The 13685-nt window shown below is 36.3% G+C and overlaps 1 pseudogene; it reads right to left on the bottom strand.

Moving 5' to 3' along the window:
• Positions 1-66: 66 nt before the first annotated feature.
• Positions 67-13685, bottom strand: part of LOC145715134 (EF-hand calcium-binding domain-containing protein 13-like) — a 99009-nt pseudogene continuing 85390 nt past the window's right edge.

Genomic DNA, 13685 nt, shown 5'->3' with positions numbered 1-13685 from the left:
CCCATCCATACATCTCCCATCCCCACTGGTAGATGATGGCCTTTACAACTAGATGCATTCAGACTACTAACCATGTTCAGGTCCATGTCTTAATACTTCATCAAGTAAAACATTAGCTGCATGAAAGTCATTGTTCATCAATAATGCCTTGAGGCTAGAGACATCAATTAGATCATTCTGGAGAATTTGAATAGTAATGAAGAGTAGCTGTGTAACTGAGAAAAAAAAAAAAAGAGCAAAAACGTGCTTCAACAGCAGAAATAAGAGTACATTGTTCACTTTCACTTAATGGGCTTGAGTTGCATAAAAGAACTTTACATGAAATTACTAGTAGTTTTAAAAACCATTGTGTAGGGGCGCCTGGGTGGCGCAGTCGGTTAAACGTCCGACTTCAGCCAGGTCACGATCTCGCGGTCCGTGAGTTCGAGCCCCGCGTCAGGCTCTGGGCTGATGGCTCGGAGCCTGGAGCCTGTTTCTGATTCTGTGTCTCCCTCTCTCTCTGCCCCTCCCCCGTTCATGCTCTGTCTCTCTCTGTCCCAAAAATAAATAAAAAATGTTGAAAAAAAAAAAAAAAAAACAAAAAAAACAAAAAAAACCATTGTGTATTGTAACAGCTAGCAGTTACTGAACACTAAGTGCTGGAGACTCTTCTGAGTACTTCTACTTTACCTACTTAAGTCTATTATTACCTATAATAATTCCAAGATAGGCATTATTATCCCCATTTTTCAGATGAAGGAATTGAGGTTAGTGAGATTTAAAAAAAAAATTTAATGTTTATTTATTTTTGAGAGAGACAGACAGACAGACAGACCACGAGCGGGGAAGGGTCAGAGAGAGACAAAGATGCAGAATCTGAAGCAGGTTCCGGGTTCGGAGCTGTCAGCACAGACTCCAACGTGGGGCTCAAACTCACTAACCGCGAAATCATGACCTGAGCTGAAGTTGGGCGCTTAACCAACTGAGCCACCCAGGCGCCCCGAGGTTTGTGAGGTTAAGTGATTTACTAAAGAATACACTGGTATTAAGTGGCAGGGCCAGGATTCAAATCCAGGCACGATATTTCCAAAGCCCATGCTCTTAACTACTGTGCCTTTCAAGTAGACGTATGTAACTGGTCAACCATGATGCCTACAGCTACATAATACTTCATATGTGGACCCTGAAATAATTGTGAAGCATTACAAAGAAGTTTACATCAAAACTTTATTGCCTTATTTCACTTAAAGTTATGTTACAGAGACAAAATAAGAAGAAGAAGAAGGTGCTGTTTCTGTAAGTCGTGCTCTTTATATTTATCTTATAGCCCCACAAATCTTGACAGCCTTGGTCACTTTCCAATGCCTTCAAACAGTTGTGGTTGTTGATGCTGTTTAATTTAATCCACATTTTACTAGCTGTTCTCAGCAGGAGGGTTGGTTTCACATAAGCTACTCCATCATAGTCAGAAGTAGAACCAGGTAACTCAAGCTTTATAGGTAAATTTGATGCCCTGCTCTGGTTGAAAATTACTGTTTAGGTTATTACTTTACTACAAAGCTATAGTGATTAAGACCATGTGGCATAAGAATAAATAAAAATCAATGGAATGGAACTGGGAGTCTAGAAATAAATCCATACATTTCTGATCAATTGATTTTTTACAAGGATGGCAAAACCATTTATTTAAGGGGGAAAAGAATGATCTTGTCAACAAATGATGCTGGGGTAACTGGCTATCTGCATGCCAAAGAATTAAAGTGGACTCCCATCTCACACCACATACAAACATTAACTCAAAATGAATCAAAGATTGAAATTAAAAGGCTAAAACTATAAAATTCTTAGAAGAAAACATTAGTATAAATCTTAATGATCTTGGATTATGTTTAGACATGATATCAAAAGAAGTGACAAAAGAAAATATAAACTGGATTTCACCCAATTTAAAAACGTTTGTGCTTCAAAGGACACCACCAAGAAAGCGAAAAGACCCATAAAATTAGAGAAAAGATTTGCAAATCATCTATCTGATAAAGCTATAGTATCCAGGACATAAGAACCCTAACAACGTGACAAATAACCCAATTTTAAAATAAGCAAAGGGTACATATCTCTAAATGGCCAGTAAACACATGTAAAGATGTTCAAAGTTATTAGCCATCAGAAAAATGCAAAACAAAACCACGGTGAGATACTTGTGAGACTAGGCTAGAATAAAAAAGACAGACAATGTAACAAGTACTGACAAGGATTTAAAAACTTTTTTTTTTATTTTTTAATGTTTTTATTTATTTTTGAGACAGAGACAGAGCATGAACGGGGGAGGGGCAGAGAGAGAGAGGGAGACACAGAATCGGAAGCAGGCTCCAGGCTCTGAGCCATCAGCCCAGAGCCTGACGCGGGGCTTGAACTCACGGACCGCGAGATCATGACCTGAGCCGAAGTCGGACGCTTAACAACTGAGCCACCCAGGCACCCCAGTACTGACAAGGATTTAAAGAAATGTACAATGCTGTTGGGAATGTAAAATGGGGCAGCTGCTTTGGAAAATGTTCCAGCAGCTCCTCAAGTTGAATGTAAAGTTACCACGTGACCCAGCAGTTCCATTCCTAGGTAGGTACCTGAGAGAAATGTAAATGTACGTCCACACAAAAACCTGTACTCAAAAAAATGTACACATGTTCATAACAGCATTATTCTTAGTGGCCAAAAAAGGGAAACAACCCAAATGTCTATGAACTGATAAATGGCCAAAGAAAATGTGGTATAACCACAGAATATTATTCTACCACGAAAAGGAATAAAGTACTCATTTATGTTATAATGCAGGTGAACCTTAAAAACAGTATGCTGGGGCGCCTGGGTGGCTCAGTCGGTTGAGCGGCCGACTTCAGCTCAGGTCATGATCTCATGGTTTCGTGGGTTCGAGCCCCATATCGTGCTGACAGCTCAGAGCCTGGAGCCTGCTTCAGATTCTGTGTCTCCCTCTCTCTCTGTCCCTTCCTCGCTCTCTCTCTCTCAAAAATAAACATTAAAAATTAAAAAAAAAAAACAAACAACAGTATGCCAAATGAAAGAAGCCAGACACAAAAAGCCACAAATTATATAATTCTAGTTATATGATGTTCAAAAATCAACACAGATAGAAAGCAGACTAGTGGTTGTCAGTGGCTGGGGAGAGTGGGGAAATAAGCACTACAGGGTACAGGGGTTTTTTTGACGTGATGAAAATGTCCCAGAAGTAGAGTGTGATGGTTGCACAACTTTGTGAATATACCAAAAACCACTGAATTGAACACCTTAAAAGGATGAGATTTGGGGCTCCTGGGTGGCTCAGTCGGTTAAGCAGCCGACTTCGGCTCAGGTCATGATCTCGCGGTCCGTGAGTTCGAGCCCTGCATCAGGCTCTGTGCTGACCGCTCAGAGCCTGGAGCCTGTTTCAGATTCTGTGTCTCCCTCTCTCTCTGACCCTCCCCCGTTCATGCTGTCTCTCCCTGTCTCAAAAATAAACATTAAAAAATTTTTTTTTTTAAAAAAAGGATGAGATTTTATGGTACGTGATTTATATCTCAGTAAAAATGTACATTTGATAAATAATGCCATTGATTATAAAGGTGTTCTAATTTTAGAGATATTCAAACGTGAAGAAAAAAAGACATTTGTTTCCCCAACGCATTTAGAAATACATTGTTGGCAGGGGTGTCTGCATTTGCGGAGAGTTCTTTGGTAGGTGTTCTCTGTAGACATGGGCGTTTAGGGAAAGATGCTGGTGTTGAAATGGTTTCCCTAATTTCAAGGAGCACGAGAGGAACTTTGGGGACAAAGACCAAGCAATTGTCTTTATGCAGCAGGGGCAAAATGATGTGGTTAGGCCACAGAAATGACATGGTAGTAAGAATGATACAGGGATTAATGGCCCAAGCATTTAAAGAAACTAGATAGATGAAGCTAAGATTTCTATAAATGAAATCAATGGCCAGTCCATTTGGGTAAACCTGAAAACTCCAAAGGCCTGTCTTGAGACAGCACAGAGGGTAGTGGTCCTTCACCCAATTTCCACACCTGATTTAATTCATAGATCCAGAACCCCTTGAGTGAAGAAAAATTTATCTCCTCTTGAGGAAGGACTTTATATTAACAGCAAAGGTATTTACTGTGTATCTTCTTCGACCCTGTTTTATTTCTTTTCCCTCCTTTATAACTTTGTCCCATTTTCACTTGTTTTTTTTTTTTTTTTTTTTATATCGCATAAGCTGCTTGAAATCCTTTTTGACACTATAGAGACTACAAATTAAACACTTGAAATCCATTTAGTGATTTTTTTTAAATGTGATTTCATTATCTTTATTTTACAGTCACTTCTTTAAACTGGAAGTATTCACTTACCTACGGACTCTTTGAAAGGTGGACTTCCTTTAATTCTTTCAAAGAAATCTTTTAAATTCACCTCATTATTATCCGGAAATATCAAAATCAAGCATATTGTCATTAAAACCCTGATACTCAGTCAGTACACAAAATAAAGGCTCTGATTAACAATACCTAAAATCTCATTCTACCTTATTTTCTCTCTCAAATGGCTGAAACTATTTCAATGTAATTTTTCATACTTTCAGGAACCACACCTATTGATCAGTTAATGATATTAATAGTTCACTTTTTTTGACTTCTTACTCAAAAGTAAGAACTTAAAATAACTTTTGAGTTCCTTATGTATACTAAGTATCCTTTTATGATGCTTCACATTTATTAACTAAAATATGCACAAGAATTCATTCTATAACATGCTTGATGTGCCTATCCTTAAAAGATGAAAGCAAAGAGAAATTAAATAACTTGTCTAGGTCACAAGAGCCAGAAAGTGCTCGAGGCTGTATTTGAACTAAGGCAGTCTAAGGCCAGAGGTGACAATGTTAACTATTGGGACACACACACACACACACACACACACACACACACAGGAAATAAAATGCAGTAATGTAACCACAGCAGAAAATATAGGGCTATACCTACAATGAAAAGACTTTAACTTATAACAAAATGGCAAGCTGGGTAGCACAGGAATGATTACAAATTCCTAAAGATGCTGTATGAAATACTTTATTCTATAAATGCATTATCAAGTTGTATGAAAAGGAAATGATAAAACGTTAAGTGGGCACAGAGATCCAGAGGGGAAAACCAAGTGAATACTAAGCCTACAGCTATTTGGGGATACATATTAGATCCAAAAGCAGCAAGGTGCTTGATTTAAATGTTCATGCATATTCATAAAAGAAATCTTGGGTCCTGCTACACGGAGAGTTTGAATTTAGATACCAAATGAAACTGGGATGCTTAAAGAATTTCAATCCAGTGAAAGGGAGATTAAAATATTATATTCACTGGCCCATGTAAACACCAGGGTGACCTAAATCTTCCCAATTTTGAGAGGCAGTGGGTAAAAAAGATCACCTGTGAAAAATCTCCTGCAACTCATGTGGGCTTAGGGTCTAAATTTATACCACTCTCATGATATGAAAAACTCCAGGTCAAAACATAAAAATTGATTGAGGTCAATAATAATCTATGGCAAAAGCAATAACCAATCAATGCTGGGGAGGTACTCTTAAACCTAAGACATGCTCATGGGATTCCCATAGAAAAAACAAGCTGGTTAAGATAAACCCCAAATAAAAAGCCACCTAAAACTGGTAAAACTCACCAGCTTCTAGAAGTATTCCCACACGATTTGACACTTAAGAGTGGATGTAAATAGGAAAGGAGATCAAGTTCACAATACATGAAGTCAAAGATGGAAAACAAAGATAAATATGTGACCACTTGGAAACAATGATCAAGACTAAATAATTATTCTTCTGAGATGTAATGAAACCTTGGGTATTTCCTTTGGTTAAAAAAGCAGAATGGGACAAGCAAAATAAAAGGTGAAATTGGGTCTCCTCTGAAGAAAGACTGCAGATCAAAATGAAGCTGCTGATGTCATGTCTTTGTTTTATTACATAATGGTATTTTCCCACCCATGCTTACAAGAAATGAATGCTAATTATCTAAATAAGCATATGTAGAGTATGAACAGATAGATACGGTCAGTAAATAAATTAGCAGACTATTTTGGCTCTAATTTATATCAACCTAGGCCTCACTGCGACTGCCTTTAGCATTTTACCTCCATATAAAACACTCTAAAACTGGTTCCTATAAACAGGAAAAAATGAGCAGAATCTCAAGCCAAAAAAAATGCTCACCACCGATGTCACAATATTTAAGGGCTTCACTGACGTCCTCCTCAGCTAAATTAACATTCAAACTTTTCAGGGCATGCTCCAAGTTACGTATGCCAATCTTGCCATTATCAACACTTGTCAAGATATAAGCAGCTTCTTTAACTGCTACAAAGATAAATAAATATATATAAGATACTATTATTTTAAAAAATGCAAAATAGTTTGTCCAGAGTCCACTATAGGTGAACTCTCAATTTAAGTATATATATTTAACTAAAATCTCTGCAGAAAAAAAGCAAAGTATTTTCTACTTGTAACTGACAACCTATTTATTTCAAGCAGCATTTAAAAAAATTAAGGGCGCCTAGGTGGCTCAGTCGGTTAGGCATCCAACTTCAGCTCAGGTCATGATCTCATGGTTCCTGGGTTTAAGCCCCGCATTGGGCTCTGGGCTGAAAACTCAGAGCCTAGAGCCTGCTTCAGATTCTGTGTCTCTCTTTCTGCCCCTCTTCCACTTGTCCTCTCTCCCTCTCTCTCTCTCTCTCTCTCTCTCTCTCTCTCTCTGTCTCTTAAAACTAAACATTTTAAGAAAAGAAAAAATTAAACCAAAAAATTATATGCAGAATATGATGGGTTACCTGAATCCACTCATCCATTAAATACTGAGTAAGCTGTGACCCTTTCTTAAATAATAGTAACATCCTGTACATGTAGATCTAAAGACTTCTATCAACTGATGAAATAAACGAAAAAAAAATGCTAAAATTTGAGATTAAAGCTCTTGATCTCCAGGGCCACTACCAGTCTATATTGTGCTTTTGTGTGAATTGAAAAAAGGCACCCCTCTCTATGTATCAATTACAAAGAGGCATACCTTCCTCTAGGTAGCTGCAATCTAGCATTGGTGGTCCTAGCCTGGAGAGCACAGTGGAATGTAGAATGCATTTCAGTCTCTACTTGTACCCTCTCAACCAGGCATCTTTGTGCAAGCACAACCCATACAACCAAATGTAGTCCTGTTGATACCACACCAATTTAAAATATAAAACATGATCATTACTGGGAGTTTCAATTTTTTGTCAATACCATTTCTCACCCCATTTCTCTCTCAACCCCAAAACGAAGTTGTCATGTATGTTTCCACAGTCCGAAAATCGTTGCATTATACTAACAGATCTAAACCTTCAGTTGGAAAGAATACCATAATACCATTTTAGACCTATATTCATTTTTACTAACATTTATTTTATAGCTACTAAGACCAACAATGAAAATTTCAGCCCTCTTAAAGAGTTTCCTTTAAATTCCTTGAAGACAGGGACTGAATTTGTCATGTCTGTAAATAAAATTATAATACATTATATAGTTGGTACTATGAGAAAAATGTGTGCCAGATATGAGCACTGAGCACTCAGATATAAAGCACTGAGACAGTTCACCTAACCTATAACTCTGAAAAGTCTTATGGGTTGAGGAGTGATGTTTGAGCTGAGTTTGGGGGGAAAATGTGAATTTGTTTGACAGAAAATATACAGAAAGGAAACAGCACATGCAAATATACGGAACCAAAAGCACATGGAAGATATGGAACCAATTTAAATTATAATAAGTAATATGGTTACAGAATAAATACAAATGCAGAAGTGATGAGAGATGAGGCTAATGAGATAAGAAGACAGATTTATTGTCATTCTTTAATTCCATAAATATTCACAATTATATAAGTCAATAATATAAAAGATTTGAAACAATGCCTAGCACAGTAAATATCATCTAATATTAGCTATTCAATTAGCTATTAATAAGGGGCTTCTGAAAGCCAAAATTGTGCTAGGATCTGGAGAAACAATGCTAGGACTTGTAGCAAAATGGAAACATGGTTCTTGGCCCAATGATGCTTCCAGGCACGTAAGAAAAAGAATCATTAACCAAATAATCAAAAATGTGACTAGAAAACAACCAGATTTTAACATGGGCAGAAGACCTAAATAGACATTTTTCTGAAGAAGACATACAGATGGCCAACAGACACACGAAAAGATATTCATCACCAATCTCAGGGAAATGCAAATCAAAATAACAATGAGATATCACCTTACACGTGTCAGAATGACTAAAATCAAAAACATAAGAAGTAACAAGTGCTGGCGAGGATGTGGAGAAAAGCAGCCCTTGTGCAATGTTGGTGGAATGTAAATTGGTACAGCTGATGTGGAAACAGTATGGAGGTTCCTCAAAAAGTAAAAACAGAAATACTATTTGACCCAATAATTCCACTACTGGGTATTTACCCAAAGAGAACAAAAACACTAACTCAAAAAGGTATATGCACCCCTATATGTTTATTGCCGCATTATTTACAACAGCCATGATATGGAAGTATCTCAACTATCTATCAATAGGTGAATGAATAAAGATGTGGTATATTATGGAATTTGACAAAACCATGGAAAAGAATGAGATTTTTTTTGCCATTTGCAACAACATGGATGGACCTAGAGGGTATTATACTAAGTGAAATATGTCAGACTGAGAAAGACAAACACCATATGATTGCACTCATATGTGGAATCTAAAAAACAAATAAAAAAAAGAAAAGCAAAATCAGACCTATAAATACAGGAACAAACTGATGGTGGCCGGAGAGAAAGGGGGATAATGGGTAAAAGGGGTAAAGGAGAGTAGGAGATACAGGTTTCCAGGAATGTAATGACTATGTCATGGGAATAAAAGGCACAGGAAAGGGAATATAGTCAGTGATATTGTAATATTGTTGTATGGTGACAAATAGCTATGTTTGTGGTGAGCATAGCAAAATGTATAGAGAATCACTACACCTGAAACGAATATAACATTGTGTGTCCACCGTACTCAAATAAAAAAAGTTTAATGAGAAATTATATTATTTTGGTCTTAATGAATTAAGATAATTCAAAGTTCTCTAATATTTTTGCTACTTTTTTTCCTAAGTAAGCTCTACACCCAACATGGGGCTTGAACTCATGACCCTGAGGTCAAGAGTTGCATGTTCTACCAACTGAACCAGTCAGATGCTCCTACTTTTGTCACTATATAAGCTAAAATATATTGAGCATTTCTAGTGTCATTTAAAAAAATATTAATGGGTATTTATAGTATGAAGTAAATGCTATGAAAAAGACATAGTTTAATGAAAGCTTATAATAAAAGAAGCTGACCTCGACTAGCAGATAATGACAGGCTCCCTAGAGGAAATTGACATTCATTCAATTTTTTTTTTAATGTCTATTTTTGAGACAGAGAAGGAGACACAGAATCTGAAGCAGGCTCCGTGCTCTGAGCTGTCAGCACAAAGCTCAGCACAGGGCTCAAACTCACAGACTACGACATCATGACCTGAGCCAAAGTGAGACACTTAACCAACTGAGTCACCCAGGCACCCCATCACTCATTTGAAAGATGAGTAAACATTAACTAGGCAAAGAGTGTCAGGGAAAACTATTCCAGGGAACAAAATACGCAAAAGCTTTGTACTTGGAGTTCTAAGGAAATGAAAGAAAGCCATTGTACTTGAAAATGCAGAAAGCAAGGGTAATGGTACAAAATTATACCAGAGAGCTAGGACATGCAGGATTTTGATCTTTAACAACAATGAAAAATGTTTAAAGAGTTGAAAATAGGGGGACATCACACAATCAGATTACTTTTTTGAAAAAAAAAAAATTACTCTGGCTGGAGTGGGAAGAATGGACTAGGAATCCATTGGCACCTGGCAATGATCCTAAAAAATAACTCTTTCATAGGGAATGCTTTCTTGTATACATATATAAAGTCCTTACCATCTGCTGTTGGTAGTTTCAGATTTGAAGACAAAGCCTCTTTCCTAAAGTCTGCAAATTTAAATAGAGAGATTATGCCATAAGGAACAGCATCCTGATTTTACCCAGTTTGGAAGAAAACCAATGGATAAATTACATACTTCATTTCTCAATAACATTTAGCATTGACCATCCCCTTCTTCTCAAAATCCTCCACTAGCTTCCAGAATAACGTTCTCTACTCATCTTCCTCTTACTTCTTAGACTCCATGGATTCGTCAAGCTCCACCAAGCTTCTTAAATGTGGCTGAGATTCTAATGTTACAAATGCTTCCTTTATCCCTAAGAGAACAGCTTAATCCCCAGGCTCATATATTCAATAACGTGTTTAATTATTAGTCTGAATTGTCCTTTTTTAGTCCTGCCTGCCTACCTATCTATCTAATTCTGGAGCTTTTCCTAAGGACAAGGTGCAGTTATACGCTTCATCCTATACATTTTCTACACAAATGCAAATTGATACAGAGATCTATTTGAGGGACAAGTGATAGAAACAAAATATGTCCATTTGCATAGATGGACCACATCGCAGTTAGAGAGCAGTTTAGAATAACTCACAACTAGTACAGGTATTACCTTGAAGCAAAAGGAGGTTAGAATCAAGATACATTATATTTACATTAATTTTTAAAATGTGATCCAAGCAGGATTAAAAAAATATAACTAACCTATTAAAAAGTACTTTCAAAATAGTAGGTTTGGCAATTTTACAAGATAACTCTAAAACAGAATTTCTCAACCTGAGCAAAATTACATTTGGGGCCAGCTAATTATGTGGGGGAGTGCTGTCCTATACATTATAGGGTGGTTAGTAGCATCCCTCACCTCTACTCACCAGATCCCAGCATTCCTCCCCCATCAGTTTTGACAATCTAAACTGTCTTTGCAGATTGCCAGTTTTCCCTGAGACACAGATCTGATCTCATTTTTTAGCTGAAGTTAAATTTAAAGGCAGGGGATGGCTTTCCAAGTATTGATAAAACCCATCTGGGTATATCCCAGATAAGAATATGGATGGATCAGGTAAATTCTTTGTAAATAGAGCAAATAGCCAGATCAACACTTACACAGAATGTTATATAGACCAATGGTTTAATTGTTCAACAATAACTTGTATTTTTCAAAGAGCCTGTCACCTAAAAGAAAAAGAAAGCTAGACAACTATTAGGACCTCTCTAAAATTCATAAAAGGAAAGGGATTAACTTTGAAATGAAATTACTCTAGAAAGAAACATTTTAAAGCCATATGACAACGTATATAAATACTTTCAGACCAAGTTTACAATGCAGTCCAAGAGATCATCCAGGAATTTGATACTGTAATAACTAAATCTCCGTGAATATAGAATATAAGATATATCTCTAAATCTGATCTGTAGTAAATTGCATTTCAATACATTTACAGTAGTATTTAGGAACTAAGTATTAAGATTTAATTAATTAGTATTTGGTAAAATATTTTAAAACCTTGGATAAAATTTTAGAAGAAATTTTTATTACAAGTTGCTGGTTATCTGCTCAATCAACTCACCGTCGAGCAAGGAATCATCCAACACTTCTTGAAAACTATTATCAGTGAAATAAATTCTATTGGTGTTTCCAAGTACATCTGCATAGTTGTCCTTGCCAGACTGATCACTTTCTTCCATACATTCCAATGTACCGATGATGTCATTCAATACTACAAACACAGAGAATATACATGCAACATGTAATTCAGTCCATGGATCTAAATTTTTGGAACATAACAGTAAAACTGATGGATTCTTCCAGTTTTGCACTGTCCAAAATGGCAGCCACTACCCACATGTGGCCATTTAAAAAGGTAGAGCAATCCGTTCTCCACTATAGTTTTCTATAGCCCCTTATCTTTATTCTTAAAATTATTTTGTTAAAACTCTGGGTTCTGCGTGGGCTATTCCTTTATGAACAAAAAAGTATGCCAAAGTTTCTCTAGTGATTCTATTAACGAGCTCACCATTTCATAAAAAATACCCTCCATTCGTCACACCTGCTCCCAAACTCCAATCCTTCCCTTTCTACTTTCTTTCCCTACACCCCTTGCTCCTGTCAGCTCACTTTACCCAATTTAGAGAATCAGCAAAGCCTATTATGTTTAGCATGATAATATCAAACATCTGAACTAGGAAATCCATGACTGACCACCCCCCCTTAATTAAAACAAACAAAAACCTCTTCACATTTCTAAAGTACATGTCTAAAAAAATAATCTTTCAGAATTCATTAAGAGAAATATATAATAAATTACTTTAAAATTAGCTAATTTATGTGAAAGTATAATTTAATATATTATGTTGTTCCATGAGTTAGTCATTAGTCATTGGTAAGAAGTTTCAAAAATAGGCCATGTGAGGAATGGTTGAAAGGAAATCTGAGTCCAGAGAAAAGATGATTCAACATAAAAGAAAGAAAATATAAGAGCTCTCCTCCCATCCCTGGAGGGCTACTGACGGGGAAGAGTCCAAATGTTAAGTTTGGGAATGGAATTATAAGGCAGGATTTCCATCAAATATGTGGAACAATTGACTAGTTCTACAGCTGTCCAAAAATTATGGAATGCGCTGCTTCAAAGAGTCATAAGGATTTCCAAGACAAACAGTAGGATGAGTGTCCCTTACGATTAGCCTGTCCCTGAAGCCCACTAATGTGTTTTTTTAATTTTTTTTTAATGTTTATTTCTGAGACAGAGAGAGACAGAGCATGAGTGGGAGAGGGGCAGAGAGAGAGGGAGACCCAGAATCTGAAGCAGACTCCAGGCTCTGAGCTGTCAGCACAGAGCCCGACACGGGGCTCGAACTCACAAACCGCGAGATCATGACCTGAGCCAAAGTCGGACGCTCAACCAACTGAGCCACCCAGGCACCCCTAATGCGGTTTTTAAATAAACATGTAAAAATCGAAAAAACTCCGTATCTAATTAACACAGAAACTATCAAATCCTCTACTATAGACCTCATTCTCTGACCACAGTAAACTAAAAATAAACAACAAAGAGAGGACAATAATGAAATTCAAATTCAAATTTAAAATTTTTAAATTCATTTAAAATTTTTCAAATAATTGCTTTCAAATTTAAGGTTTTTCTCTTAGGCAACTCTTACATCAAGGAGAAAATCAAAATACAACTGAATATGCTTAGAAAAAAACAAGAATAAAGACTTTGATAAACCAAAGTCTTACTGAAATGAAAATTGATAGTCTTAAACATTTATTTCTCAGTAAGAAGAAAAAAGTAAGTTCATAATTTAAACAACTTAGAAAAACTACAAAATGGACAAAAGGGAACAATAGAAAGGACATCCTAAAGATAAAAGCAGAATTTTTTTTTTACTACAAATAGAAACACTAAAGATAAATCTAAGATGTAGAGCTTTAAAAAGAGAGATAATTAAAAGATCTGCTAGGAAATCTAGAAGAAGATATATATATATATATGTGTGTATATATGTGTGTATATATACACACATATATACACACACACACACACACACACAAATATATATATACAAATTTAAGAATGAGAAAATAACCAGACACAAAAAAATCAAAAGAATTATCACTGCATAGGATTGTACTAATATTCCCAAAAAACACTTGA

Source organism: Panthera onca, assembly GCF_046562875.1.
Source record: "Panthera onca isolate mPanOnc1 chromosome E1 unlocalized genomic scaffold, mPanOnc1 haplotype 2 h2.Chr16_ul_13, whole genome shotgun sequence".
Lineage (NCBI taxonomy): Eukaryota > Metazoa > Chordata > Mammalia > Carnivora > Felidae > Panthera > Panthera onca.
This window is presented reverse-complemented; position numbering and strand designations above follow the sequence as displayed.